At 48.6% G+C, this 27608-nt stretch overlaps 1 protein-coding gene across 10 annotated transcripts in view; it reads right to left on the reverse strand.

Annotated features, from left to right (window-relative positions):
- Positions 1-27608, reverse strand: part of MEF2D (myocyte enhancer factor 2D) — a 177650-nt gene that overhangs the window by 110048 nt on the left and 39994 nt on the right. For 7 of the 10 annotated variants that reach the window (XM_032792123.2, XM_032792121.2, XM_032792124.2 and 4 more), the window contains one exon: positions 14573-14642. The exons of 1 other annotated variant lie outside the window; for it this stretch is intronic. The gene's annotated coding sequence lies outside the window, so the exon portion shown is untranslated. Of the gene's footprint in view, positions 1-5267; positions 5536-5723; positions 6050-14572; positions 14643-27608 lie in introns of those variants that run through there. 2 more of the 10 variants (XM_032792118.2, XM_032792117.2) reach the window with 2 other exon arrangements.

Genomic DNA, 27608 nt, shown 5'->3' on the forward strand with positions numbered 1-27608 from the left:
TTATGTATCGTAAATTCAAATGAGACCCCCTTACATGGCTTCCAAACCAAAAACATCACTGCACATCCCTGGGGTGAAGAAACCAGCACTCTAGGATGGTGGAGTTCATGCTAGTTCACGGGCTGATGAACTGAGAAAAGACTGAGAGCGGCTCCATATGGAAGCATCACTTGCTGGCCATATGGGATGGCCATGGCTTATGGCTGCATATGCTTACAAACTGGCCTGAAAGAGAAAATCAAGAGCTGAGCTTGCCCAAGCTGCCTCAGGAATGCAGATAGCAAAGCCTTTCAAGCAGGGACAGAGGGAAGCAAGAACTGTCTAGTGGTTAAGGTGTTAGCCTACAGCTCAGAAAACCTGCCTTCAGCTCTCTACTCTTGCACGATCTTGGGAAATTTTCTGTGTCTCTGTCTGTTGAACAGAGATAATATTATGGCCCTACCTCAGGGAGATGTTATGAGGATAAATACCTTAAAGACAGTAAGGTGCTCAGAAGTTGTTTGTGGTCATTTACGGGTGACAGATAAAGGATTAAATTTATGTCTGATGTGCTTGATCACTGGAGCTGTTCAGAAAACGTATGTACTGCAAAAAAAAATCTTTTAAAGAAACAATTTTCATTTAAAAATATTTTTCATAGACTATAGTTTTCAAAACCCAGACATATTTGGATAGAAATGAAAACTTGCTGTGAACATTTTCATTTGGGGGAGGGGGAGACTTTTCATGTCGAAAAAAACTTTGAGACAAAGAAATGTGCTCAGCTCTATTTGTTTGCATAAAAGACAGCAAACAGGGACGTGAAAGGTCATTGTAAGTTTCTCAAAACTGAACAAACTGAGACACAGGATGGAAATTCATGTGTCCAAGGTCGATGACAGGAAGGGTTCTATTCCTTGCTCTGTCACTCTAAGTAAAAATGTATTAGCTCGTTTGTATGGACACAGTCATTTTAAAGATAAAAACAGAGAGCTCCCTAGGCTGGATCAGGCCTGAGGTCCAACTTGCCCAGTATCCTGGGTGCTACAGGTACTGCAGAGGAAGGTGTGAGAACCCACCAGCAATAGATCTGGGTTGTCCTGGTCTCCCTTTGTTTTAAGCCTGAATACTGAAGTTTAGAATCTCCTCCAGAATGTAATTATGACAACTCTGGATATTCTTGATATCCATATCAATGTCCAATCCCTTTTTAATCTTGTTACACTCTTGTCCTCAGTTACTTCTTGAGGCAATGAGTTCCACAGTCTAATTGTTTTTTGGATTGGAGGGGATGGGAAAAGAATTTGAACAAGACCTTGTTTTCCTTCTTAGGAGCTTTTGTTCTTTAGTTTTTCATGGAGCTTTTTACATCTTCATTATTATTATTTATATCTCAGCAGTGACTAGAGACTCCAGCCAAGATCACCACGCTTGATAGCCTCTACCCCAAAGAGCTAACAGTCTAAAAGGACAAGACAGGTGAAGAATTCTTCCAATGTCACTCACAGAGCCAGTATAGAAATCAGGAGTCCTGATTCCCAGTGCAACGTCCTGTCCACTGGAGATAGAAATGTTTGAAATTCTGTGGAATACGCATTGGTTTTCTTTACGTTGCCTTTCCACCATAGCCTCCACAGTAACAGTAACAGTGAGATTATTAAGACATAACAAAACTTAGATCTAATCAACCATAACCCTCAAGAGCTTTAGGAAGAGAAGCAAGCATCAATTACCCACCTAGTGAGAATCAGAGAGAAGAAGTGACATGCACAAGATCACAGAGCAAACAGAAGAGGACTAGCACCCTGGGCTCCCAATTGCCAGCCCAGTGTCCCACCCGCGGGGCCGTATTGCTTCCCGTAGAGCGTGAGGCTTAAAAGAGAGGTCAGTGAAGAGAGAGCCAGGATTTACCATGTTCTGTTCACACACGAGGTGCGCTGACCTGGTCTTCACTGATCCAAGCATACAGGACATCATGCTCAGGAGCCAGCTGACACACAGTTCATGGTATATGCACTTTTATATTAGTATAACTGCCTCCACACTGGGCATGTCTGTAGCTTCTAAGCAGATACAGTTAAAGGGATATAAAAATTGGGAGTGGACCAGCAAACTGGTTTGGAATCTCCAATTTTTCAACCTATCCAGTTATTTTTTTGGTTTTGAAATTTTAAATTACCCATTCCTCCTACCCCCCAAAACGAACCCTCCTCCAGAGAAAACGCCCCAAAAAATCCACACACAATTTTTCCCCTGCAGAGAGGAAAAGGAAAAAAAAGGAAAGAGATCCACATGAACAATGCCAGTCCTATCGCTTGATACCCAGCTTGGCAGGTGCTCAGATACCATGGTAACGAGAGAAGTGGAAAAAAACAGAAGAAGAGAGGACCTCTGCTCTTCTTTAAAGCAACAAATTTGGGGAAATCTCCCCAACTTTGCACAGATACAAAATTATGGCACAAGGTACTAGAAAACCAGGCCCATCATTAGAAGATTATCACCCTGATTCTGGGTCCTTGCCTGATGATTTTTTCTTCTGCTACATGTTATGCTCCTGCTTCACGAATAGGTCTAGGCAGCAGAGACCACCAGCCTTCAGCTTTCAGCTGGGATTTCCAAAACAGCCTGCTGGGAGACCCTCAGGTAGCCAACAATCCTATCTGATCCAGTATAATTAGGCCAGAAGTTTTCACAGAACTCAGCATACGTGATCACGCAAAATATGTGCATTCTACCCCTTCCCCCGACCCTGTGTTTGCAGTCTCTATTTGACTGTCAGCTCTGCAAGACAGGGACTGTCTACTATTCGGCGTTTGTACAGCACCTTGCACGACGGCGCACCGTTGTTCTCCAAGTGGTTCAGGAGCTAAATTAGCAATCAACGTTACCCGGAAGAGCCACAATAGTGTGAATTAATTGTGTATATATATAAAAATTCTCACAGCAACAACGACTGACCAAGTATTATTAGTATTTTATCAGTTACAATTGGTTAATAACACAGTAAAAGTATCCTGATTGGTTAATAACTTAGACTCTTTAATAATTAAATCGCCCAGTGTTTTAATATCACGTGCTGCAAATTGCTGCAAGAGGCACATTAAAGAGACACTCTTGGCTGCTGCACCTCAATCTGAGTATTGCTGGTCAAGTGGCTAGAACGGTTGACTGGGACTCATTGAGGAGACCTGAGTGTGACGCTTGGTTCTGACCTTGGGCCAGTTACTTCCCCTCTCTATGCCTCAGTTTCCCCATCTACAAAATGGGGGTGATTATGATGCCAATCTCCTTTGTAAAACGTGTTGAGGTCCACTGACAAAAAGAGCTAGGGGTCATTAACAACAAAAATCCAAGGCCAGATTTTTCAGAAGACCTCAGCTCCCATCTTATCACCCACAGAAATAGCTCCATATCGGCACGTTGGCCACTGAGTGCTTCTGAAATCTCCACCTTACTTAGGGGCCTACCTGGGTGCTGATCTCTTCGGAAACTCTTACCCCCTCAGTGGTGGGTGCTGAGTTCAGGGAAATCTGGGTAATTCTGGAAGGAATCCAGCTCCGGACACATTCACCGTCCCACCCAAGGTGTAAATTTCCACTCTGCAATATAACAAACCTGATGGAAACAAAACAGCCCTGTGCAATTGCTTTTGCAGAAGGGTGTTAAAGGAAAAAAAAAAAAAAAAGACCTCAGAGGAACCACTATAAACAGCCTGGGTAAAACCTAGTAAATAAAGTGGGTTGCTCCCAACCCTGCTTCCTGTTTTCTTTCGCAGCATGTTCCGGGCTGCTGTCACAGCCCTGAAATTGACCGTCTTAGTATGTTTGAGAGCTGCCACGCTGAGATTAGATGCAGATATTCATCCCTACGCTGTCCCATGGAGAGTAGGGGGAGCAGCTTATGTCTCCCCTATTCTGGGGCTTCCTGAGCCGGTTGATTCTCCGCACTGCCCTAATTTATTATCTGTACTGCAGGAGCACCTAAAGGCCCCCCTTTCGCCCATAAAGGATCACGGTCCCATGGTGCCAAGTGCTGTATGCACCAACAAAGAAAAGACAGTTCCTGCCCCTAATAGCCTTCAGTATAACTTGCCTCCCACACTGCCATAACTCTATGGGTTTCATGGCAACCAGGAATTTATTATTATTAATCAGCTGTATTACCATAGAGCATAGGAACCATGGATCAGAACCCCATGGCGCTAGGTGCTGTACAAATACATTTCAAAAAGACATTCCCTGCCCCCAGAAGCTTACAGTTTAAGAATCACACCAGCTAGGTCTCCCATTCCCTGCTTACGCCAGAACAGACTCCTGCAGGGGCTATCGGATCTAGCTTGGCAAGAGCCATTCCCCAGGGTGAGCCTCCTAGCAGAGCCAACACCAAAGTGCTGTGAGGGTGTCCACTGAAGCTGGTCTTTCTAAACATCCTTGGTCCCTAAGAGATGGGAGTTATTTGACTTCTTAAAGCAGCGGCGTTCCTCTTTCTGGAAGAAAAGGGGTTCCCTCCCCCCCCACGATGCAAACTTCTGTGGATGTCAGGATGCCTGTTTTTAGTTAGGGGTAGGGACAACATTCCCATGCCCTCAACATTCTTATCCGCATGGCTGGGCTTTTGTTTGTTAGGCAGCATGGCCAAGCGGCTAGTACATTGGACCAAGACTCGCAAGACTGAGTTCTTTTCCTGGCTCTGCCACTGGCCCACTTGGGCAAGACCCTTCCTCGCTCGGCACCTCGGTTTCCCCATTCCACCTTTTTGTCAGTCTGGTCTATTTAGACCGCAAGCTCTTCAAGGACAGTCTCTTGCTATGTGCCTGTGCAGCACCTTGCACAACGGGGCCCCGATCCCAGGTGGGGCATCAGGGTGCTACCGTAATACACATCAAAACAAGCTCCTGACTTTGCTCAGGAAGCGACTCAAGAAGAAACACACACACCGAAGGTCTGTTTCATGGTTACTACTAATATTAATAACAAACCCTCCAGCTAAAGCAACAATGCAACAAACCCAGAGGGTGACAATAGATAAGACGACTGAACACAGCATGGTCTCTCAGCACAGGGCAGTCTCTCTGAAAGCTGATCTGGTGGGGGGGTGTTGACTGCTGAGTTGTCTCCTAAACCCCATGGGCCACTGGAGCGTCATGCAAGCTTAAAACCAAACACCAAAAAAAAAACAAAAACCCTAACCCAGCTGGGCTGGTCAAGCTAAAGCAACGCTTGGTTTTCTTTTAAAAAAAGAAGCTGCTAATTTTAAACTCCCCAGTGGAAAGAGTGAGAGGTACTTACAGGAGACAGGATGGCTGCGTCCTTTTCCACGTATGCTCAGCCCTGGGCGTCTGAAAGGAAGCTCTGAGGACAAGGGAGCCAGTCCCAACCCTGCAGGAAAGCCGTCTTGTGTCCCGTGTTCCTCCCCCCCACCCCTCGCCAGCGCCTCAACAACTGTCCCCAATCTGTCACTGACAGCACCATAGAGGGAATGAGCCAACCCCTCTCCCTTTCCCCAAACACTGTCCTAGAGTGACAGAAAGAACTGGGCCTGTCTAAAGGGCAGAGACAGATGTAAAACTAGAGGGAGGTGGTAAAGCGCGGGGCGGGGGGGATGGGAGAAGCCAAAGCAGCCTGCCTGGAAACAGCTGTAGAAAGCAGTCGCTTGGTTCGCTTCCTTTGCAGCCAAAGGAGCAGTGACCACAGTGTGTAGGGGGGCCTTTCTAGCTGATCAGAAGCAAGGCAGTCTAGCATTACCTGGACCAAAAATCCTTCCGACGTCCACACCCACACATGCATGGCCCCTGAACTTCCATGCACCATAACCATCCTGTCTCTATCGCCCCACTCTCTCGTGATGGAAAGGGAACTGGTAAATAAACCCCCAGGGCCGGATTCTTCCACTCCGCTGCATGGTGGGTGGACGTTTGTGCCGGGGCCCTGGAAAAGACTACTCAGTGGGAGCATTGGGCACTCGGGTAAATGGTGGTGAGAGATCCAGACGCAGGGGGCTTGGTCAGAGCCAGAGGATGCCTGCACACTTGGGACTTTTCAGACTAGTCTGGAACAAATACACAAACTCAGGGAGACTCACTGAGGATGTGCACACACCCAAAAGTTGTACAGCTTTAACTACACCAGTGTCATTACAGTGATTCAACGCCCTAGCGTGGACGCAGTTGTAGCAGTATAAAGGTGCCTTATCCCAGTATCGCTTATTCCTCTTCCCGTCCAGGAACAGTTATACCAATATACGCACTTTTGTACTGATAAAATTGCATCCACCCTCGGATACAGGTATGGTTAAAGCAGGAACACATGCCCAGACTGTGCCGCCCCAAGAACAGACGGCATGTCGCCCCTTAGCATGTGCCGCCCCAGCACGTGCTTCCTGCGCTGGTGCCCGGAGCCGGCCCTGGTTCGGGGGGTGGGAGGGCTGGGAGTCAGGAGTCCTGGATTCTAGCCCCAGCTCTGGGAAAGCAGTATGGCGTACTGCAGGGGTCGGAAACCTTTCAGAAGTGCTGTGCCGAGTCTTCATTTATTCACTCTGATTTAAGGTTTCATGTGCCGGTCATACATGTTAACATTTTTAGAAGGTCTCTTTCTATAAGCTGTAATATATAACTAAACTGTTGTTGTATGTGAAGTAAATAAGGTTTTTAAAAGGTTTAAGAAGCTTCATTTAAAACTAAATTAAAATGCAGAGCCCCCCGGACCAGTGGCCAGGACCCGGCAGCGTGAGTGCCACAGAAAATCAGCTCACGTGCCATAGGTTGCCTGCCCTGGTCTACTGGTTGAAGCAGGTGAGGCTGGCAAATCCGGATTGCTGGGTTCTGTCCCTAGGTGTACCACTGATTTGCCACGTAATCTCTGGTAACTCACTTTGCCTGTCTAATGTGAATCAGTTTCCCCATCTATGAAATGGGGATTTCTAGGATTTACCAATTAGGAATCTTTCTGAACAGCAGGACAGCATCGCCCCTTACACCAAAGAGCAAAGCATTGCCCATGTCACCAGGGGCTTTTGGGGTAAGGCTTTATTCCTGGAAAGACTGGGAAAATGTAATTAAAGATTGAGATTTTCTTCTCTGAACATTTTCATTTTTGACAAAAATCCATTTCCCATTGAAAGGGCAGTAACCACATGTCCAATGAAAAGAACCCAAGATTGATCTATTTTTTTTTTAATTTCATGATTTTTTGAGTCATTCTCATGTTTTGGGTTTGACCCATGGTTTTTGAACACCTGGGAGCTGGCAATGCTGTATAACTATTTGCTTTGCAGTAGCATCCAGTGGTCTCACCGGCTACCCGCTCCTCCTTGTGCTGGGTGCTGGACATACATATAAGAGACAGCCCCTGCTCCAAAATGTTTATGGGAAACTGAGGCACAGAGCATGTAAATAACCTGCCCAATGTCACACAGGGAGTCTGTTGCAGAGCAGAGAATTGAATCCAGGGTGCCTTAGTCCTAGGACAGAACCTTAAACACCAGGTCCTTATTTTCAATGCTACGTCCTGGAGGTCACCTTTTCAACCCTGGGACCCAACATTCCAGCTACTGCATAAGTTAAACCAAACCATGAATTCATTCAAACTAGAGATGGAGTCAGCTCCGGACCCTAACTATCACTGAGTTTGGATGTGGGATATGGTTTGAGTATGATCTATATCCTCATCGAGCCAGATTTTTAGGGGTAATGAGCAACCACTGCTCCCATTGACTCAGCGCTTTTGAAAATCAGGCTCATGGCGTACAGTATAAAAGGGAGGTTCATTTAGTGAGCCTTGTTCCCGGACTGGCACGGGCCAAAAGCTTAGGCCCTGCAGATGGAGCACATGGTACTACCAGGCACGTGATTTACCAAGTACAATTGCAGTGGGATGGTGCTGCGGGCGCTGGGAGGCACAAGCATCAATTCAAGGAAGGTCACTGTCCCGGAGAGCCTTTCTGCACCAGAAGTGGTTGGGCACAAAAGGCAGGAGAGGTTTTCTTGGTGTACCTCAAATTGCATTGGACACAGGAACCCAAAGTGCCTATTGATCACGGACAACAGCGCTGTGTGTTCCAGGACGTGAGGACGGGGCCATGTGGGTTTTAAATCACCCCAGTATTAGTTGTCATATACTTCTGAGGCAGGGTCAATAACGCACTTATATAATCACTCAGCTCCTACCGCGAGGCCGGCTTGGGGAACGGAAGGGGATGAGTTTCAAAGCAGCACTTTTCAGAAGTCCTCCTCCAACTTCAAACCTGATGCATCAACCCACTGAGTGAGCAATTCTGCAGCCTCAGAGCAACTGCTAAAAGCACTAGCCTGACTAAAAATATAGAGCATATCAGCCACCAGTCCTGGGGCCTTCAGCCCTATGATTAAAACCTATGTCTGGGCACCCGGCAACAACCCCAGTGTCCTCCAAACAGCACCACTTTGGAGACCAGGCCTGGTCGACGCTGGAAGCGTGATACTGATATAGCTAGGTTGGTTAGGTGAATGATTTTATATCAATATAACTTTAGCCAGTATAAGATGCAGTTACACCAGTCTAACTGGATCTCATACCTATACATTCAGCTGTTCCTGAACCAGCATAAGCTATACCCGAATAAGCTCTTTTATACCAACGCAGCTGCGTCCACTCTAGGAGGGGTTCATCGGTTTAGTTTCACCAGTATGGTTAAACTTACAAAACTTTCTAGTGTAGACAAGGAATGTGCAGATCAGGTTCCACTACAAAAAGTGAAAGTTTGATCAGGCAGGTAAGGAATAGGATGGGGAAGATGGGTTCAGTTCCTGGCTCTGTTACAAAGTCCCTGTGTGAACCCAACAGGAGTTAGGCACCTACACACTTTTGTGAATCAAGGGGTGTGTCTACACAACAGTGACACTGCTTTGGAGCTGCCACTGTAGTGTGGACGCTTCCTGCATCAACAGAAGGGGTTTGTTCGTCTATGCCGTTAATCCACCTCGTCGAGAAACAATAATAGCCAGGTCATCGGAAGAATTCTTCCGTCAACACCCCCTGGGGTGAGGTCAACCTAACTATGTCACACAGGGTGCAAAATTTTTCACAGCCCTGAACAATGCAGTTAGGTCAACCTAAGTTTTAGGGGTAGACCAGGCCTGGGCATTAGGGCCGGATTCTATTTTCTACATCCCGGTCTGATCTACACTGAAAATGAGGTTGACACACCTACGTTGCTCATGGGTGTGAAAAATCCACACCCCGAGCGCCATAGTTAAGCCCGACCTACTCCTGGGGTAGAAGGGACTAGGTTGATGGAAGGATTCCCCATCACTCAGGGAGGCGGATTACCTACGGCAACAGAAAAACTCTTCCTGTTGAGGTAGGAAGCATCTACACTATGGCAGCAGAGTGGCAGCACTGAAGTGGTAGCACCCTTAGTGTAGACGTGATCTTAGATCATAAGCTCTCGAGGGTAGGAACAGTCTCTCTTTATGTGTCTGTGCAGCATTTAGTCCTGATCTCGGCTGAGGCCTTTATGCACTTCCGTAACACACAATAATAACAATTAACATATTACGATCCAGCAGATCTTCCATCTCGTGAGATACTATGGGATCTTATACTGATTTTACACTGGCATATCTCCGTGAATTATACTGGTGTCATTTAGATTAGAATTAGGACCTTCATCTTGACCTTGCAAGGGAACAGACAATGACCTCACTCAGTCTTTCCATATACAGCCACTATGATCTCAAGTATATTATCTGCCCCCGATCTGATACTAAAGAGCCGTCTCAATCCTCTTCTCAACATCCAGCAAAACCTGCTTGCTCAGCAGAGAAAATAACACCTCCCCCCCACCTCACCGCCCACTTCGAGAGCTGGTGTCAGATTATTTTTAAAATCTCTCCTTGTATTGATTTTAATATCAGATACAGAATATACATTACATGAAACCATAGAACCCTCATAAAACGGTTACCCGGCCTTGTCTCTACCCACAACCTCATTACAGACAATGGAGATGCAAACATTTACTGTAACAGCAATAAACAGGAATACGAGTTCTAGAAAAAAAATACCCTCTTTTAAATAGTTCCGATGTCCCGTCCTCCCCATCCCCCCGTTAATGCCATCAGCAGTCCTCATTTCCGGGGAAGGGAAGGAGATAGGGGCAGGATAAGAATCTTTTCACACTTACACAGTATTTCAGATTCATGATGGATGAGACCAAGTATACAATCTGCTTTCACAGGAAGGGAATGTTGTCTAGTGGTTAGAGCAGAGGACACGGAGTCGGGGCTCCTGGCATTGGAGAGGAGTGGAGTCCAGTGGTTGGAGCAGAAAAAAACCTGAGTTCTGTACACAGGTCTGCCACTTAATCTCAGTGTGGTCATGGGAAATTCCCATCACGATATTTGTGCCTCAGTTTCTCCATTTATAAAAGGATGATGATACTTAATTATCTCTATGGGTTCTAATGAACGTTTGCAGAGCACTTTGAAAGCCTCAGGTGAGAGATCTTCACACAAAGGCCAAGAATTATTTGATAGAGAAATAGATGCTCTGAGATTCCTCTCTTCCGTCCAATAGCTTCATGGCCACATCTTTACACAGACATCTGGGGCATGATTCTTATTTACAAAGGAGCATTGAAGTGAGTGTCAATCAGTTACACTTAAAACTACTTTAAGACCCTTTTATTTTACCATGGTGGCATAAAAGGCCTTAGTGGAAATGAGGATTCAGATCTTGGTCCTAAGAGGCACATGACACCCAGCTGATGTCATTCCGTCTAGCTCTACTGTCTTCAGAGGAGCTGCAGCTGATTTATACCAGCTCAGGATCTGGCCCTGTAGTTATCTAATCAGCACTGCTCCCGGACCCCTGCAAGCTGGCACAGCAGAAGACCAGGTTTTCTGCCCACGCCTGAGTTCTTGCATTAACAAGCCCAGCCATTATGGCCAAATCTGCACTCGTCTCCGTCTTTGTTTATTGCAATGTCTTCTGACATGGGAAATTTACAACCTTGTTGACAGGACTTATCCCATGCGGGATGCGGCTGGAGGAATACAGGCTTGGAGTCATCCACTCACTGCTTTTTGTGGGACTCTCTGGCTAGCTACAGAACTTCCAAATGAGTATTCTTCCTAGGGTGACCAGACAGCAAGTGTGAAAAACCGGGACGGGGTGGGAGGGTAACAGAAGCCTATATAAGAAAAAGACCCCAAAATTGGGACTGTCCCTATAAAATCAGGACATCTGGTCACCCTAACCCTTCCCAATACCCACACACATCCGAGAGCCTTGTTGTTAGAAGATGTAAAGATCTGATTCTATGTTGTTCTTCAAGTTGTGTATCCACTTAAACCAGTGCACAGTGGATGTAAAACACAACCAAACCACAAAGGGGTATGTCTACACGACAGTGGCACTTTGCACTAGTGCAGACACTTTGCACCAGTGTCAGTGACACTGGCCTGATTCCGAATTACACTCAGGTGTGCTCTACACACAGGTTTTATACTAGGATATCTATCTCAGTTAGGGCTGTGATTTTCTACCAAAATACGGTACAACCCCTACTATGGCTGCAGCTGTGTCAGTATAAAGGTGTCTTATGCCAGTATCGCTTATTCTCCTTCCTTTATGAGGATAGCAACACCAGCACAAGGGCTTTTGTACCAGTAGAACTGCTCCCACAGGAGTGGGTTATATCCCTTTATCTATACCAGGACAGTTAAAATGGTACAACTTTCCACAGAACCATAGAAACGTAGGGCTGGAAGGGATCTCAACATGTTATCTAGATCAGTGTTTCTTAGTCTTTTTGATACCAGGGTCTGGCTTACTGCCATCCTAAACTGTGCCAGGGAGATCTCAGAGACTGGTGCCAGTCCACGGACCAGTTGTTGAGAAACACTGATCTAGACCATCCCCTTGCACCAAGGCAGGATTAAATATAACTAGACCATCCCTGACGCTTGTTTAACCTGCTCTTAAAAACCTCCAGTGATGAGAATTCTACAGCCTCTCCCTCGGTAACCTGTTCCCCTACTCCAGCTGAGACCTCACCAGTGCCGAGTAGAGAGGAACAGTTAACAGCCAGCATTTTCCATACGACGCTCCTGTGAATACATCCCCGAATGCCTTTTTTCACACTGTTGACTCACATTCAGTTTCTGATCCATGATAACTCCCAGTTCTTTTCCAGCAGTACCACCACCAAGCCAGTTACTCCCCAGTGTGTATCATGCATCTGATTTCCCCCTCCCACATGTACCACCCAACTGAATACAGATCAATTCTCCAGTTTATCACAATCATTTTGAGTTCTCAGCCCCTACTCCAAAGTGCTTGCAACTTCCCGGCTTGCTGCCATCCGTAAATTGTGTCAGTGTACTCTCCACTCTGTCCTCTGCTCGTTAATGCAAATATTGAATAGTACTGGACCCAGGATGCATCCCACTTGAAATGTCCTCTCAGGCTGACCGTGTGTAACGGGTATATAAAGAAGCCCTGAGGTCGCTTTACACCTCTCTGGCAGCACACAGGGGCCTTAAAAGCATTGTAACCTAGTATATAGAGCACCTGGGCTCTGTCCCTGACTCTGTCACAGGTCTGCTGGGTGACCTTGGACATGACACTTCAGCGCTCTGTGCCTTGGTTTCCCCATGTGAAACAAGGATAATGATGCTGACCTCTTTTGTAAAGCATTTTGAGAGCTACAGACGAAAAGCGGTTCAGTATAAGAGCTACAGATTAACATTGTTATTAAAATAGGAAGAAATTACAGTTGCATGTATGTTAAAGGGCCCTTTGCACAGCTAGACTAGAGTAACTGGGAATCTGACCTGTCATGTAGATTCATGGCTAGATTTTCATTTACACTAAGGCCCCTTTATGCTGCCAGAGTGATGCAAAGGGGCCTTAAAGTGGAAGGAACTATAATTTAAGGTCACTTTAAGGCCCCTTTAAATTGCTTGTGAATGCAGTGATGACAGAAGGCCTCTGTTCACACACACACACACACACACACACACACACACACACACACACACACAAAACAGGTATAGCATGCCCATTGGCCAGGCGCAACTCCCATGCAGACGGCCTCCTGCCAATGTGCCACACTTCTGACTCCGGTGGGAACCTCCCTTTCAGGCATGAGGGGAATTCAGAGCCTGCTCCCCTCATGCCCCGTACCTTGTGCAGTCATCTGCACCAGTGCAAAGTGGCTGTACAGTTCTGGCCCGGTAGGGCTTCACTCCCACATTGTACTAATGTAACTGACTGCGCAAGGGCTAATTAGTGCCAGCAGGTGGCAAGCAGGACTGCTGCCAGCTGGGGCCTGGGCTGAGCCCTAGCTAACTAGTTTCACACAAAGACCACGCAGCACCCCTCAGATAGCAATGGATTCACTCACTACACACCTGGGCTGGATTCAAACCAATGCCTTAGAGGCTCTGGATCCCATTAGCCACTTAAAACGATAGGTGCATTTCCCCAAAAGCTGTACGGGTGGCACCCGTTCTCTCATTTGACCCTAGGACAGTCCCTTAGTTGCTCCCTAGACCCAGTCTGATTCGTTCCAGCTACAGAGTCCTCACTCATTCCGCCCCAGCATGCAAGTCCTCTCTATGACCTGAATCCTCAGCCTGCGTTCAAGGCAGATCAGGCAGTTACTGTACCACCTATTGCCTGCAACTGGTAACAAATGCAGATTTGGCCACAATCCCCGTGCAGGGCTCACCAGCGGAGGCTGGCGAAGCCGCCTAGGGGGTGGGCAGCCTCGGGCTGTGAAATGGCTGCACGTCAAACTGTTACTACTCCCTCCAGTTTGACCACAGGAAATGTGATCTCAGCTCAGCCTCTCCTTCCAAATAGGGAGGGGAAATTTCTGCCTTCTCGCTCGATCTCAGCAAACAGCAGCCCAGACGGAAGACACTGCCATAATTGGAAGGGTGGAGCACAGAGGATCCATACTCCCTAAACCAAGCCATTCTCCAGGTTTTCCACGCAGCACAGACAGGAGAGAGATTCTGTCCTGAAATCACTTCATCTTCTACCCTGTGTCCCACCCTCCAATTCCCGCCAATGCTGGGGTCCCAGAATCTTTTGCCCCGTGGACCAACTGGCCAGGGCTCTGCAGGGAAATGGAGGCTTATGAACTACAAGCCAGAGAACCATGATCTTGTCCCGTTAAGAAGGAAGATGCCCTGGGAGATATTGGAGCAGATTTTCAAGTGAATTTCAATGGAGTCACTCTGGGTTTGCACCCGCTAGAGATCTGGCCCATTGACATCAATGGCGCAATGCCCATTTACAGAACACCAAACTGGACAGGCAGGAAACCAGCTATTTTTCCCCCATTGCTTTCTGCCTTGAAACAAAACCCTAGTTAATAATTAGGGGTCAGATCCTCAGCTGGTGTAAACTGGCAACACGCTCCTTCTTTCGGGAGCTGCACTAATCTGCACCAGATAGGGATCTGGCCCACTAATCCCAATGGAGCTGCCCCAATTGACCCCTTCCAACCATTGTGGATCTGTTCCCAAAAGTCTTCTCTTTGTAAAAAAAAAACAATGAACAAAAAACAATAGTGGGTGTTAAATAGGGATTTTCCCTCCTACCTGTTAGTCAGATGGTTGCATCTTCAGCTCACTCCAGACAGCAATTTGTAGCCATTGCCTGTCAATCAAACTGAAAAAGGAAAATGCCCATCAGTTCCAAGGGGATAAAGTGACGAATGCAGGTAAAGTGCATAGTCTGTCCTGATCTGGGTATAAGGTGATACCAGGAATGAGGGTTCCTCTCCTGTCAGGGCATCCCTTGTCCCTGAAGGGCTGGGATCTCAAGATTCATACTCCAGAGATTTGTTCTGACCTGGCTGACAAATAATTACAAGAATCCTGACAGAAAGGCAGCTAAGACCCTGATCCTGCAAGGTACTAAGGACTCTCTACTCCTTGGAGCTGAGAAACACAAGAACTTTCGGGTGAGTGGGTGGGTGAAAGAAAGAAAGAAAGAAAGAAACCCTGTAAAACTATGATCTTAAAGCTTTAAGAAATGGAATACCAGCTGTCCATCCTGCCAGCTGTTCAGGAGTAGCTGGTGGACTGAAAGACACAGCTGAATAGCCCACAGTGCCCCAGGTTGAATTCAGGTGTTACAAAGCCTGAGCAGTCAAAGATTGCATAACCCGCTGAAGCTAATGCTTCAGGTCTGTGCAGTTTGCACATTTTGCTCTCAGCCAGACCAGTGTAAATCTGGAGTTCTCTTGGAAGTCATGGTGCACGATGGGAAATGCCACATAGCTAGGGGAGATCAGCCCATACTGCAGAATGGCAACATGAGACAGTTGAACAACTAATACCACAAGGAACTGCCCCAGCATAGCCAAACTGAAAGATTTTAGGGTTTGGGCTTCAATTAACATTTGTCATGGAAAACTGACACTTTTGCTGAAACACTTAATTGAATCAAAAACCCAGTGTCCCGTCAAAACACAGTTGAGATGGAACATTGTCAACCAACCCTACCAAACACAGAGCACAGCCACTGCACGTCACTCTGGGCTCTGCCTCACCCCAAGTACTCCAGAGGTGGAAGCCCACCAGAGGCCACCCTGGGCTGATCTGCAAAGACGCTGAGCACCAGCAGCTCCTCCCATGGACTCCAACTCGGGCTGCACCTGCTCAGCAGCTCTGGAAATCAGGCCCTGGTTTTGGAGGCCGTGCATCCCACTGGGGACTCAACAACGTCACCACACTCATTTCACTTGTGACTCGAAACAGACAGAAGCCCAGGTATGATTCTTCCTCCCGCATCTTGGAGAAGTAGATTAAGTACAGCAAACGGAAAAGCCCCTTCCACAGATGTAGGAAGCGGCTTCACTACGGCGCTACAGCTGTGTCACTGTAGGGGCTGTAGTGTAGACATAATAGAGGCCCCACAGTGGGTCGCTGTAGCGTAGACAGTTGCTATAGTGAACGAAAGTGTTTTTCCCATCGCCGTAGTGAATCCACCCCAGGGAGAGGCAGGAGCTAGGTTGGCAGAAGAATTCTTCCATTGGCCAAGCGTTTGTTTTCACTGGGGTTCAGGTTGGCTTAACTACATCTCTCGGGGACGGGGGTGAATTTTTTACACCCCCGAGCAAGGTAGCAAGGCCGACCGACGTTTTCAGTGTAGTGATTGTTCCAAGGTCACGCAGGGAGTCTGTGGCAGAGCTGGGAACGGAGCCCACTTTTTCTGAGTCCGAGGCCTCCGCTTTAACCACAAAGCCAGCCTTCCTCTCGCTGAGCCGCCTGCCCCTCACCAGCTCATTTCCTGACGTTACAAAATTCAGCCCGAGCACAGATGGGCCAGAGAACCGCACAGCACAGAACTTCATCCAAGTCCTCCTACCGCCAACGCAGCTCAGGTCTGGTGGAAGCCAGCGGAGGGTTCAGTTCATGGCCCCTATCTTGAACTCGAGGCCTTCGCTCTAACAAATATCTTCTCACCAAACGGCCTGGCACAGGAAGACGCTGTACGTAATTCCTCAAAACAGCTGAAGCACAGACTGCTTTCGAGCTGTCAGAATGCATCAAACCTTGAAACATGAGGGCCAGATCTCTTCAGACATATGAACTACAAAGTTTTCCGGCTTCTGAAGCAAATGAGTAAATCTCCTTAGTTCAAAAAAATCGACAGAGAAGGGGTGGAAGGAGATTCCAACCCTGTTCCTCGGCTGGGGTAGCAACAGAAATATGATGCATAATTAACCTCAAACAGCTTCCCAGCACTTTATGGGCTACATTTTGTGTTAAGTTCAAGTCAGCTCCGATTCTGGCCCTTCGCTTCCCTTAATAGAGAGGAGCAGTCCAAAGAAATTCAAGCTCCAGATCCAATCAATTACTCTGTCGCAAGGGGGGGTTCAAAGGGAGGAAGTCTGGGTCTTATGGTTAAGGCACTGGGCTGGAACTCAGGTGAGAGCGACTTAATTCCTGGCTCTCCCATAAGCTCCCTGTATGACTCTGGGCAATCCACTTGCTCTCCCTTTTGCCTGTTTAGACTGGAAGCTCTTTGGGACGGGGCCGTCTTTCACTATGGGTTTGTGCAGCACCTAGCACAATGGGCCCTGATCTCAGCTGGGGCCTCCTGGTGCTTCTGTACTGGCACGTGCCACTCCCAGTGATCTCTGCGGAAGCCACAGCTGCTCTGAAAACGAGTCCTCTTGAATGTAAAGGGGCATTCAAGATTGGTCTGAGTGCCTCGCGAACTGTGCAGAGAGCAATTTCCCAACACCCTGCAGTGTGACGGGATGGGGGCTGCCATGTGGGTGGAGGATGTGTGAATATGTGGTTTAGGTCACTGTGCAGGGTTTGCTCTACAACGCTGAGCCCTAACCGCGTCCTCTCCCCACGCCTCCACCCTCCTTCCCTGCCCCTGTTCTCAGTGCCGGCCTCTGAGCACATCCACAGGGTTCTAAAAAGCAGATGAACATGCAACTCCGCAAGCTCTTGCCTGCAGCAAACACATCCCTGCACAGCAATCCTTTCAGATCGCCCGCTAATCAGGGTCATTCCAGGCCAGCAGCCCCCTTATCTCAGTGGAGTTGGGTTCTGTCTTTCAGACCATACATACGACCCACAGCAACTCCTGGCCTACCGAGGTATCACACGTAGGAGTCAGGGTGTTAACCCTAACGTCCTGGCCAAATTCCACTTTGGGTACTGACATAACCAACATAGTTACAGCGATGCAAACCCCCCTAGTCTGGACACAGTTATACTAGTATCAAAGTGCTTCTACTGGTGCCGCGTATTCCTTTGCGGAAAGGGGAATAAGTTATACCAGTATAAAGGAACCTTTATACAGGCATAACTGCATCCACACTGGCAATTCTACAGGTTTCGCTATATCAGTAAAATATTATGCCCCTAACAGACATAGTGATATCAGTACAAAAACTGTGTATACCCCAAGCTTAAATTCCTTCCAGCAGCTAGCAGTGTTGCAATCACCAGGTATTCAAAAATCACAAGACAGGGCCCCAAAATATCCTAAGATTGGCTTTAAAAATCATGAGGGTATTGTTTAAACAATAGATTTGCATTCTTTTTATTTGCCTTCTCCTTTTGGAGCTTTCAGCAGCCACAATTTCAAGCTTTTTATCGCAAGCCCAAGGGCTAGAAACTTACTTTTTTTTGAAGAAAATGAAAGCTGAGATTTTATTTCTTGAGTCCAGGAGCTGGGGCTTTAAAACATCGAATTATCATGAAGGCTGTGATAGAAATCACAAGTGTTGGCAGCCCTGCATTGAGTGTACGCAGTATCTTTCACTTCCCTCCCGCAGTTGCTGGGCAGTGTTGTCCCATGTTGCTAAAACAGCTGCTGCATTCCTGCTCAAAGGTGGAAGCATTTCAGTGGCAAGTGAAGTGGCCACTATATTATACATAGTGTTTGATCCCCTGCTGCCCTGCACCTTGCGCGGGTCAAATGAGCGCAAAGTGTGTGGGAAAGGCTGCCTTTCTGATCTGGCAGCATTTTAGACCCATTTTGCACAGGTGGAAAAGACTGTTCAAGGGGCAGGGAAAATGTGGCTCAATAACCTGGACTAAAGCTATGTCCACACTACAAGCGCTAAAGCATCTCCTTTCAGAAGGGGTTTTTCCATCATAGCAGTAAATCCACAGCTCCCAACGGAGCCACCTTGCCACGTCTACACTGGGCATTAGGTTGATTTAACTATGGTGCTCGGGGCACATAATTTTTCACAGCTCTGAGTCAGGACATAGCTAGGTTGATCTAATTTTTAATTATAGATCACACTTATATATCAATCAAGTGCCCTTTGGCCTCTGTCGATCATAGATATCTGGCCTCCATTACCTCACTGTCTGAGCACCTCATGCTCTTTAACATCGTAACACCCCCGTGAGGTTATCTCCATTGTATAGAAGGGTGGCTGATGCACAGAGACAGACTAAATGACTTGCCCAAGATCACACAGGAAGCCTGTAGCAGACCAGGGACTTAACCCAGTGCTCCAGCATCCCAGGCCATGCCTTAACTACAAGGCCACTTCCTCTCCAGAGCCTGGCAAGTGCTATAGAAATGTCAGCTATTGTTTACAAAGACCACAAAATAGATAGCAAAAAAAAACCTGTTTCTGTTTATTTAGAGACATTTTAATGGAACAAATGGTTCTATTAAATCACAGAGCTGTCGGGCTGGAACAAAGCGTAAAAGGTCACCTAGTTCACCCCCATGCCAATGCAGGATCAAATACAGCTAGAGAGTCCCTGGCAGGACTAGCCCAATCCAGTGATGGGATTCAACAACCTCTCTTGGTTCCCTGGCCCAATGCTTAACCACTCTTAAAGTAGAACGTTTTTCCTAATATCCAACCTAAGTTTCCCTTCCTGCAAGCTAAGCCGATTTGTTCCTGTCCTGCCCTCAGTGGGCACAGAGAACAATTAAGCGCCATCGCCTTTACAACAACCTTTTACAGATGGGAAGAGTTTTCTGTCTCTCGTTACTATGATTGTAAATAATCGCAGCCCTCTGGGAACCGCTGGCCACGTGGCTCGTTGTGTTTGACTGCGACGGAGTGACTAGGAATGGTGACACACAGCTAGCTAGCATTAGTCCTTTCTTCTCACCCCCCACCTTCTTGATTTCCACCACCACCACCAGGGCAAATCCTCAAAGGTCTGGAAGTTCCTAAAGTCAATTGATTTCACTGAAAGTTGGGCGCTTACATATGTTTCAGGATCCAGGCCCCAGCTCTTCGGAGAGGGGACTGTCTTGCCTGTGGGTATGTAAAGCTCCCTGCATAATGAAACCCCAAGATGGCAGGCACAAAAACAATGCAGATGATCAGGGCGCTGGCCTGTAACACGTAGGTCTGCAGTTGCTGATCGGCCGTTTGACTTTGGGGAAGTTGCTACCCTTCTTTGCTTCCTCTTTATCTGTTTTGTGTAGTTAATTGTAAGCTTGTTGAGGGCAGGGACTGTCTCGCTCTACATGTCCGTGCAGCACCTACCTGCACCCTGATCTGTCATAGGGCCTGAGGGTATGTCTACACTGCAGTGTAAACCCAGAGTTGGAACTTGGGCTCAAGCCTACCCTGCCCCCTTCTGTCTACACAGAAATCGCACTAACCCAGGGCTCGAATCTAGGGTCTCAGGACCCCACAGGGGTGGAGGATCCAAGACTGAATCAAGCTGGGACCGAGGGTTCAAGCCCTGTTGCTTTGCAGTGTAGATGGCAGTCACACTGGACTCGTGCTCTGGGGATCCGCCAAAAGTACCCCATAATCCTAAGACCCACGGGCCAACTTTCTTAGTCCTCTGGCCGGTCAAGTTTTCCACACTGTACCACGAACAAAGGTGGAGCGGCCACCTTTTGGGAGGGCACTCAGAAGTCTGGGATATGGATGGTGGGACTCGGGCCTGCTCAATGCAGTGTAGACGCTGCCGCCCCAGGTTGGGACCCAGGATTGAACAATTCCTAACCTAGGGTTACAAACAAGTGTAGACACTCCAGCCCCAGGTTAACAAACCCAGGTTCTATTAACTCGAGTTCTCCTAACCCTGGGCTTACACTGCAGTGTAGACAGACCCACAGAGTTTAAGGCCAGAAGCGGCCACCAGACCATCTAGTCTGAGCTCCTGTGTATCACAGGCCACTAACCATCACCCAGCACCCACATGCTAAACCCAACAACAGAAATTAGACCAAAGCATCACAGCCTACAGGAGACTGTGATGTGCCACAGGCAGAGAACAGGAGGGACCAAGCTGCATCAACGCCCCAGGCCCTGGAATGGCAGAGACTTGATTAAGTGAGATAAACCCTGATGACCCTAGCAAGTGACCCACGCCTCAGGCTGCAGAACAAGGTGGAAAGAAACAAGGCCACTGCCAATCTGACCTTAGCCTCTAGATCTAACTGGTATATTTATTTTACACAGGAGGAACTAAGGTTTTCAGGGATTTGCCTATGGTCACACATGGAGTCTATAACACAGGTAGAAATTGACTCCAGATCTCTAGGGTCCTCGCGCACGGCTCATACGCCATCCCACCCTATGGAGCGGCATCCGATGAGGCAAGAAGCTCCTTAGAAAGACACGTCTATCCTGAATCCCATTGGAACTTTGGCTAGTCTGCTGAGCGGTGACATGAAGACTCCTCCTAGCAGGAACTGGACAGAGACCCTCCCTTCCCCGCCCAAAGACATTTCACATTAAAGGTCACCGAAAGGTACCAAACTATCAAGTGGTGATGATTTTTCCTTGCTCAGAACCCAGAGCTGGCAAGCTGATGTTTAGCGCCTTTGGGAAATAATCAAGGAACCACTCAATGTTCCCTGGGAGCGGGTTGGAATCGGGAGAAGCAGACTGGTTTTATTTACGGCAAAGCCGGTCATGTGCTGAATTCAGTCAGAGAGTTTAAGGCCAAAAGGAACCATAAGATCACCTAATCTGTATAGCCCAGGCCACTACGTTTCACCCAGGTACCCTGTACTGAGCCCAATAACTTGGGTTTGAATCCAGCATCTCTTCCAGAAAAACAGCCAGTCTTGATTGGAGGACACCAAGAGATGGAGAATGCACCATTTCCTGTGGTAGTTTGTTCCAATGGTTAAACACACCTCCCTGTTAAAATACGTGTCTTAAAATGTATTGTAATGATTGAGAGAGTGGTTCAGAGAGTGTGTACATGCACATTTATCATCCTCTAGTTAGTGCGTTCAATTGGAACTGCTTGCCTGTGTGTCCTATGCCCTACATTCCTATCAGCTAATGCCGATTCTTCTTAAACTCTTCGATCAAGAGACGATGGGTTCTATTCCCACTACTGCTGCGACATTCCCACTGGCTGTGACATACAACATGATGACACCTCAGAAGCCTTCAGTTACCCTGGATTAGTCACAGGATAGTTTAACCTGACAGGTGGTTCTTGAGAGAGCAGGGGTTTGGATTTCTGAGAGCTTACTCCAAAGCCCAATGAAATCAATGACAAAATTCCCTGGCTTGGGGGTTAAGAGGCTCCAAGCACCTTCCTTATTCATCTCGATGCCAGAAGCTGGGACTGGATGACAGGGGATGGATTACTCCGTAATTGCCATGTCCTGTTCAGTCCCTCGGAAGCACCTTTCCCCCGAGAGCTGCAAGTATGCTATAGTTATTGACCCATCGGCAGGGACTGTTTTAAGCACAGACAGCTCAGCAATGAACCTCGCTGGTTTGCGTTAAGAACCTCTGCAAGTTTGCCTGGCTCTATGTGAGAGTTTCCATTGCAGTGCCCTCTGGGTATTTATCATGCCGTACCTGGCCCAGCTCCCAGAAGCAGTGCATTCTGGGAGATTTCAAAAGATCATGCAGTGCACTGTGGCACAGTAGTGGGGTGGGGAGAGGCGGGGGAGTGAGTGAGCATTTTGCCCAATCTGCATCCCAGGCTGGGACTCCAGTGGTTCAAAGAGACATAATTTAGGAGCTCACAGCAAGCAACCCTAATCCAGCCGTATTTGGCTCCCATGTCATTGTTAAAATGGCCTTTTTTTTGACAATGGAAATATTTGCCCCCCAAAAAACAATCCTTTTGGCAGAACCTGAAAAAAAATATTTTCAGGGTTGGCTTTTGGGGTGGGAGGGATAATTTGTTTCTTCTTCTCCTCCCCCTTCTTTTTCAGTGGCAAAATGGAAAATTGGGGAAGGTGTGGAGGGGAAGAAGAAAACGTTGGATCAAAACTTTTGAAAAACAGCCTGAATAAAGGGAAAACTGTTCCTTTTCGAAAACCAAAAGTGCTTCTCTTTCAGCCCACGGAGTCAGGTCTGACTACCTTTATTTTGGCAGAGAAGGAAACAGACACAAAGATGATCAAACAGACTGACTGAAAGGGCACAGCGAGGCAGTGACAGAGCCAGGAAGAGAACCCAGGAGCTTGAGTCACCAGTCGCTCCCCTCTCACCACTAGGCCATACCCTCCCGCAGAGCCAGGACTAGAACCAGCCTGCACACAGCATTGTTCCTGGTATAACTGTGTTGGACAGGGGACTGATTTTTTCACCAATACAGTAATAGCAGGACCAGCCCAGTGGGGACAGAGTATGACTGGTATAAAGGCACGTAGCCAGCTGTTAATGACAACCCTCAAGACCTGCTCCAGCCGACAGAGGAAGGGTCTCTGAGAAACTCCTGCTAACCTCCACCCAAAGGCTGAAGTCCCAGCCCCATCGTTCAATCAGTCGTGAGCCAATGAAGGCACTGATGTGAACGGCCTGGGACATGGGAACCAGACACTCCACTGCATTCGTTCCCCGTGCAGCCGGACAGCCCTGCTTGGATAAGGCAAGGGGATGTGGCTAATGGCTGCGAAAGGCCAACGCCCTCATGGAGAGTTTCTTAAACACAGTTTCCCCAGATGCTATGGGACTCGCAGCAGGGTGACTTTCATGCTTAGCGTAGGGGTCATCTGTTAAGACACAGGGCCTGATTTTCAGGTCCTCTGTTCCTGCACTCAGGATAGGGGTGGAGTGGGGTGGGAAAAGGTGGATTTAAGCCACCTCTGTGCTCTGGCCCCTGGTGTCAGCTACAGCAACCTTGGGGCTGCTCTAACTTACGCTCTGCTCCCCACAGTCCCCTGTGGGCTCTGGGAAGCAGCAAGTAGCCATAGCGTTTTGCACTTCAGCGATGCCCCCAATCCAGCCCCTCCACCAGAGGCTGGGAGCAGATCCCTTATGCCAGCTCCACACAGCCGGGAAGGCCCCCTGCCCTGGGGAGATTCTAAGGTGCGGGGGGTGCTTCCACCCACTTGACTCTGTCAGAGCATCCTAAAGGGATCGGAGTGCGCCTGAGAACCAGGCCCAGATTGTGGAGGGGGAAGGGTGGCATTACCACAACCTCCCCTTCCCTTTTTTTCAGTTTCCTCTAGCAACGAGCCTTGACCACAACATTTGGTCTCCGACCCAAACTTCCCCATCATTCGGGGCGCGTGCGGCTCCTGAGCCATCTCTGATTTCTGAGGGCCCCTGGTTACCTGACTTCCTGGCTTCCAACGGGCCAGACTTAACACACAGCAAGGCAGGATCTCATTCTCATGCCATGAAGGCTCCGTTACACCACTCTGCCTGCGTAAAGAGGCCTTAATGGGAGGAGAAACCACCTATACGCTTGCTTTAGACCCCTTTGCACACCCAGAGCATGACCCAAACCAGTAAGCGTCGGCTCTTCTCCATCTCAGGCCAATAAACACTTGGCCCGTGGTTCAAAGGCTCCAAGCTGCAAACAGCTCGCACTGGCCAGGGGGAGTTTCCCCAGCTCTTCACTGGGCCAAATGGGGCTTTTGCCTCTCTGCACTGCCTTCAGAAGACAAGGAAGGAAGGAAAGCATGTGAAGAGATCAGAAGGCGGGGGTGGGCGGAGGACGGACGAAGCTTCCCCAGCAGAACGGATATGGACAAGGCCGTGGATTTCCCAGCCCGCGTGCTCCCCTAGGAAAGTTACTGCGGCTGAGAGAACGGGGGTGGGTGGCGCGCTCAGGGGGAGCCGTCACGGAAAGGGAGCAGTGCTGAGAAGCCCCAGAGGTTGCGGTTGGAATTGTGGGTGCTCTGCAAACCGGACCCTAGATTCCACGCTGGCAGGAGTTGTAGAAGCCAAGGAAAGAGAGAGCACGCTAGGAAAGGAGGGAGAGACACAAATGGACACTGGAGACTAACTAGATAAATGTACTGGGCCAGATCCCCTGCCGGCATAAATCAGGATGCTGAGCTGAGGATCTGTCCCACAGAGACAGAAAACGAGGAAGCTAATGAGGATCCAGTGGATCGAGTGTTGAGCTCAATGGGACTAGTCTTAGCTCTGATGCTGGCCTGTTGCCTAAATACTTTGTTTCACGCCTCACCCTTTGTCCGTTTCATTTGTGCAGGTGATACATGCTTTGGAGGGCAGGCACCACTCCCAGTGTGACACTGTGTGTGGGTACAGGCCCCCTGAGGCTGGCTGCTGCTACCTGAACACAAACAGTAATGAGGAAGACAGTGGATTAGAGAGGGAGGCTAAGCCCAGACAGGTGTGTTTTTCACAAGGAGATAGCTATCCCAGCATAAAATCCTAGTGGAGACAAGGCAGAGGTGGCTTTTAGCTTGATTTAAGTAGCCCAAGTCAATTCTATACCCCCAAACACAGCTGGGGGATATAGGGGTAAGGTGATCTTGAGAGAACTATCTGGGTGTAAAAACACACCTTTTTTTGCTGCGAAGTCACAGTTAGAAAGAGAATAAGCAAGCAGAAGAGAGAGAAAGACAAGATTAGGAAAGGAAGGACGAACCAGCGGTTGGAGTCAAATTGCAGGCCACCAGAAACTGGGGTTCAGGTCCCTGCTCTCCCACAGACTCCCTGAGTGGCATTAGGCAAGTTATTTAGTCTCTCTGTGTCTCAGTTTCCCCATCTGTAAAATGGGAAACATAAAAGTCCTCAAGATAGATAGACCACAGTTTCTCCACCTGGTGGATATGAACAGGTGTTGGGAGAGCATCATCCCTCCTCCTTTCTTTATAGCTGGTTGGGTGAGTCCCTGAAACATTTTCATGTTGTAGCGTGGCGTCACGGTTTGGGCTAGGTCAAGACACACTGAGCCAGAGGGACAACTGTTGAGTGACAAGGAGGGCTGGTGGGACAGAGACGGAGCAGCTTGATGGACGACGCAGCAAGCAGGTGTTGGGAGAGGGACCATAGGCCATGCAAGGCCCGTGGGATGCAAAGGAGAGAATGTGGGGTGATGTGTGACCGTTAGAGCCGCCGAGTTTCGCTCTCACTGGCCAACTTCCTTCTTGCCAGGGCAGATACAGAAGTGAAACTGACAGCTGGATGGATGCTGGAGGGAGTGCGTGGGCAGGGGGGATGGGGGAGATGAGGAGGAGCGGGAGGTGTAAGGAGGATGGAGATTTAGCATGGAGCCCAATGTAAACAAGTAATCGCGCTGAGACAGGCACCTCAACAGCCCGTTGCTGTGCAATGGAAAACGTTAACGAGCAAAATATTTGGAGTGCCTACAAAAAATGCTGCATTGACCCAGGCTGGCGGGTATCTGGCTGCAGTGTGTCGCCCTCCCCCCCCGCACTCCCCATCCTAGTGGAATCAGTATGAATCCACCGCTCCTCCCACATGTGGACACAGCAGGAATGTCCCATTCTCCCCACACATCTGGACACAGCAGGAATGCTCACCAACCCATGCAAGATCCCATCAATGGAGCCAAACCAGTTCACACCATCTGAGGATACATGATGCGTCAGAGAGCAGAAATGCCCTCAGCGCTTTACAGGGTTTGCTATCCAAGGATCTCGCAGCGCCCTGCAAGCATCGTTTCACCCCTCTTGCTGAGGGGTACAGAGTGACGACGCCACTTGCTGCAGAGTGCAAACAGCAGAACTGGAAACAGAACCCATGAGTCTTAGTCCCAAGCCCACTGACTGAGCTGCACTGCCTCTATCACGTACAGCCACTCTCCCAACCCCTAGCTTCTACCCTATAACACCTCTGGATCCAGCGTACCATCTCCACCCTGCTCCCCGATTCCTGGCCAGAGGATTCAGCAGCCGAACTTGGCAACGAGAACATACAGGGCAAGAGAGGTGGAGGGAGACACTGGTGTTGAATTGATTTTAGAGGTGAACCAAGGACACAGAGGGCCTGACAGTCTCTTGCCCTGTGCCTCAGGCAGTCATCTAGAGCCGGGCAAAGTGCACACAACACGCCCACTTTGCATGGGAGACCCTGGCAACGCAAGGCACAGGGTGACAGAGAATTCGGCCCTGTGTTTTTCATATTTGCCCTACAGAACGGAAGTTTGACCCAGAGTGACACCTACTGGCCCAGCCAATTTAGCAGTGCCAACCTCTCTGCCAGCCAGCCACAGTGCCTCTAAATTACCCAGCACTCTGGCAGACCTCCGGGCACGTTATAAACGGGGATTAACCCTTACAGCTCCACTGCCAGACGCGATTACCCCTATTTTACTGAGGAGTAACAGTACCTGCCCACAGTAAATCAGCATGAGAGCCAGGAAGAGAATCCAGAAGTCGCTCTAGTTCTACCCACTTGGCCACGCTCCCTCCCAAAGCTGGGAACAGAAACCAGACGTTCTGATGTCTAGTCCTCCCTGCTCCAAACACTTGACTACACTCCCTTCCAGAGCGCTGTACAGCAGTGCTTCACAACTAGGGGGCCGTGAGCAGGTTTCAGGGGGTCCGCCAAGCACGGCCGGCGTTAGACTCACTGGGCCCAGCACTGCAGCCGGGGGTCCTAGCACCACTACCCAGGGCTGAAGCTGATGCCTGAGCAACTTAGATTCGCAGTGCTCCACCCGCCTACCCCCGTGGCGTGGGGCCGCAGGGAACTGCCCTGCTTGCCACCCCTAATGCTGGCCCTGGCTTTTATATGCAGAAAAACAGCTGGACCGTGGAGTTTTTATGGCATGTTGGAGATGTGTCCGAAAGAAAATGTTGAGAACTCCTGCTGTATAGAACTCTGGAGTCCTCATTCCCAGCCCCCCGTTACAACCAGCTGATCCTGCTCCCTCACTGAGACAGGAAAAGAACCCAGGAGTCCAGATGCTCTTTTCTCCCTCTGTTTGTTTTGACTTATATCTCTCTAACTGTTTTGGATCCCTT

Source organism: Chelonoidis abingdonii, chromosome 11 (genome assembly GCF_003597395.2).
Source record: "Chelonoidis abingdonii isolate Lonesome George chromosome 11, CheloAbing_2.0, whole genome shotgun sequence".
NCBI lineage: Eukaryota > Metazoa > Chordata > Testudines > Testudinidae > Chelonoidis > Chelonoidis abingdonii.